The 4,333-nt window shown below is 39.1% G+C and overlaps 1 protein-coding gene across 7 annotated transcripts in view; it reads left to right on the forward strand.

The window, feature by feature from the left end:
• Window positions 1-4,333, forward strand: part of PPFIBP1 (PPFIA binding protein 1) — a 177,850-nt gene that overhangs the window by 67,545 nt on the left and 105,972 nt on the right. The window lies entirely within an intron of this gene.

Here is a 4,333-nt window from a genome sequence, read left to right on the forward strand (position 1 = left end):
CCTAGTGTCCAACAAAGACCCAATGCAACCAAAACTAACTAACTAAATAAAATTAAAAAAAAAATTTTAAAAACCCTCTATTCTACAAAAAATAAATAAAGTTCTTGGTGAAAATGAAAAATGTGTCTTTTATTTTTACTTAAAAACCGAAGGCACTTTTTGGCCAACCGAATAGCATCACATTTTAAAGATCAAATGGAAAGCCCAGAGAGCTTAAGCAACTTCCCCAGGATCCACTGCAAATAAGCAGTGGACCTGGGATTTGAAGCCAGGAAGTTTTATTTAAGAACTTGGGTTTTGAACCTGGAGTTAAAGCGTAGGATTCAGAGAATCTCTGAACTTCCTGAATTGTTTGCAAAGTGTTTAGTATATATGAATGCGTGCATTTGTTTAAGAGAAAATCTATAGCTTTAATCATATAAAAGACATGCTCCATAAAAGGTTAATAAGGACTCTGGTAGCACCCTCATCTCTCAAAAGTCCCTCAGGATGTTCAGTGCATTATATGGTGACTTTAGGCTTATGCTACTTCTTAGGTTGGAAGAAGCAGAACAATCTAGCACCACTCAAAATAAAAGGAAATGTCAAAACAATTTGTAGGAATTGTTAGTATTGTAAGTGGCAAACTGTTCTTGATTTGTGAGAAACATAGAAAATGCCCAAGAAGTTCTTTTGAAAGTAAACATGAGCTATCCAGGCCTTGAAAACTGTGGATAGTTTGAGGGCAGAGACCCTGGTTCCGCATTGGGCAAAATTACTCTTACAAAAGCTAAATAAACTCCTGAAATTTGAAATGTTTTTTAAAAGTGCCTAGATGCTAATCTTCTTTCAACTGCACTAATTTGTCTTTTTACAGTTAGAGGGACTTAGGGGATGAATATTTATTAACCCATGAGACTGAAAATTCCTTAAATCCAAAGGTGGTAAATCCAAAGGCAGATGCCAGGATGAATGAATCCAGATTAAAGAACTGCCCAGTTTATACCACTTGAGAAATCAGATTAATACCTAAGTTTTGTTTAGAGTAAAAATTTTAATGCTTTAAATATGTACATCTTTAAGACGTTACTATCACACAAGAACAGCAAATACAATATTTTAGTAGCAGAGATCTGGATTCCCTACTTACTGGAGTTTTTCTTAATATTTTTCCCGTCTCTGTTTTCTCATTTTCTCTCTATTTTGTGTTTTTTTCTTGAACTGTTTCGAAGGGCTTAATATACAGTCCCCATTCAGACTTGTCCAACTGTTAAAAAATATCTTTTATGGTAGTTTTGTAGATTTGAAGGATTCAATAAGGATGGTAAATAGCAATTGGTTGTCATGTCTCTTTAGTTTCTTTTTTTTTTTTTGTGGTACGCGGGCCTCTCACTGTTGTGGCCTCTCCCGTTGCGGAGCACAGGCTCCAGACGCGCAGGCTCAGCGGCCATGGCTCACGGGCCCAGCTGCTCCGCGGCATGTGGGATCTCGCCAGACCGGGGCACGAACCCGCGTCCCCTGCATCGGCAGGCTGACTCTCAACCACTGCGCCACCAGGGAAGCCCTAGTCTCTTTTTTGAACTATCTTCTCTCCCTGCTTTTTTCGTTTTCTCTTATTTTTCATTTCATGACATTAACATGTTTGGAAAGTCTGAGATAGTTGTCTAGAAGTATGTCTTTCAATCTGGGTTCATCCATTGGTTTCCTAGTGATTAGATTTAGATTAAACATTGCTAGCAAAAATACACTGCTTCTCTTTAGAAGGTACAGGATGGTGGTTAGGCTAAATTTAATCATTGGATTAAGCTGGTGTTCGCTGGACCTCTCCATTGTAAAGGTACCCAATCCCCTTAATCACTAATAAGTCGTCTGTGGGGTAATTCTTGGGGACCATGTGCATATCTTGTTCCCCAACAGTCAGTTATTCAGCCAGTGTTTTTCGCATTCATCTTTGATCCTTATGTGAATCAGTTACTGTGTTGGTGGTTGCAATATGGTACTAACTGAACTTTCGAAAGTCACTTCACTGGAGAAAAATTCTCCTTCTCATTCCCATCCCTCTTTGGGAAAAATCTAGGCCCCAAAGACAGATGGCAGAGGAGTTGACGAAAGGGAAACTTGTAAGCAACTATCCAAAAATATATTAATATTTTAAATGTCTGAAGTGTTTTCTTTGTGAGTGGGTGTATAGTAAAGTTCTAGGAGAGAGAGAGAGAGTGTCTTTTAGTTTCGGGGATTTGCCCTTAAAATAATAAATCCTTAAGATTTATTAAGGATTTATGATGCAGATGAGGAAAAACGAAGTAAAGTGCCATTCTGATTTCCTTGTAGGCTGAGAGAATTCAATAATAATGAGACGAATTTTCATTCAACCCAACCACAATCTGAAGATATTGTTTGCCCTCCCATTTGAAAACACTCAATGGTTCTTTACAAAGCATGTTAGATTGAAATCAAATGAGCATCAAAACCATGAAATTCCTATGAAAGGTGGGATAGTAAACAAATTGTTTCGTAGGGGGGGTTTCTTGATCTAGGCTTATAATTCCTTTAAGATTTATCCTAAGGCTTTTATACCTGCTTTGCTCATGACTGACTCACTCAGTGACTCAGTGTTATCTGATGAGGATCTTATTTCACTTTTGAAAGCAGAGTGTTGTTCTCTTTGTTGCGGTAGTAAGGGCTAGCAGGAAAAGATTGACTCTGGGCGGTGCAATTGAAACCCCCCCCATCCATCTTGAGATTAGAGAGTACCCTGCGTGCAATATCAGTTCTCCTGCGAGCAGTTCATAATGAAAAGACCTATTTTTGAAGCATGTAACTATCCCTCCTGCCTAAACAAAACTATTCTTAAATATAGGGGTAATTATCAGCACTCTCTATGAATTCATTTATAATTTGCTTTATTTTTCTTTTCATTGTTTTGTAAGAGGATCTTGGACACTATTTTTGTGACCAGGTAGACCTTGGACTCCTGCATCCTTTTGAGCCATGAATTTTCACATTATGTTCTTTAAGTCTGGAAAAATGACTTGCCCGTATTTTGCTGGTATAGTAGGATCACACACTTTTTTCTCTCATTGAGATCTTGCTGAGTGAAAAATTGGTGTGGCATGAGATGGCCTATAAAATTTACATTAACCTATATCCCAATTCTGTGTTTGGGGACAGCTGAATACTCCTTGCATTTGTTTGATAATTTCTTACCCTGCATGCTGGCTTATATTATGATGATGTTATAGATTCCAGAATATGAATATTTAAGGCAAAACCTCGCTAATTCAAGCATCTGAACTTTATGGGTCTCAAGGTTGAGCAATTCACTTGAAGGAATTAGACTGGCATGTGCCCGGCAAGCACAGTCATTCTCCTAGAATCTTGAGGTTTCTGCAGAGCTAGAGTCTCTCCATGGCCACGCCCAGTTTGCTGTCAGTCCACTTGGTGTGTAGTGGCCTCCACCAGCTCTTTGGACACGACACAGAGCAGAGAACCTGGTCCTAGGTTGGCATGTAGCTAAGAGCTTCATAGCATATTTGACGCTGTAATAAATGAGGAGGTACTGAAATAGTTCCTATTTTTAAACACTTTGACTCACTTTCTAAGATGTAGCACAACCCCAAGGAATATTTAGCATTCCAATTCTTTATAAAAAATATTTATTACAGGGGCTTCCCTGGTGGCGCGGTGGCTGAGAGTCCACCTGCCGATGTAGGGGACGCGGGTTCGTGCCCTGGTCCGGGAGGGTCCCACATGCCGTGGAGCAGCTGGGCCCATGAGCCATGGCCGCTGAGCCTGCGCGTCCGGAGCCTGTGTTCCGCAACGGGAGAGGCCACAACAGTGAGAGGCCCGCGGACCGCAAAAAAAAAAAAAAAAAAAAAAAAAAAAATATATATATATATATATATATATATATATTTATTTATTTATTTATTACAAAGGCTTGTAAAGTGCATTGCTTGAACCGTAGAGGTGGGTTCATACTTGTCAAGCAGGTTTATACAACACTGAAAAATAAACACAAATATGTCAGAAATCTTACAAATGAAGAGGGCTTCTTATTCAGTGTGGGCGATCTTAAAGGGAGTTTTTGGGTGAATTTTTCTTAGAGGTTGGCTTAATTACTAGAGAAAGAATTGAGCAAAGCAACAAGACTGGTTACCAGCGCCATGACGGTAGGAGATGTCATCTTTCTTTTAGGCGTATCATGGTGTCTGGTTAAAGCAACAGTAAGGCTCCACGTATATTTGTTGAATTAAATTTTCAAATTAGTTGCTAAATTCCTCTGGTCTTAGGTTTCTCAATCAAGGTCAAGCCACCTCACTTGACTTTTCACAGATTGCCATTTTCTCTTCTT

This window comes from Delphinus delphis, chromosome 11, assembly GCF_949987515.2.
Source record: "Delphinus delphis chromosome 11, mDelDel1.2, whole genome shotgun sequence".
Classification (NCBI taxonomy): domain Eukaryota; kingdom Metazoa; phylum Chordata; class Mammalia; order Artiodactyla; family Delphinidae; genus Delphinus; species Delphinus delphis.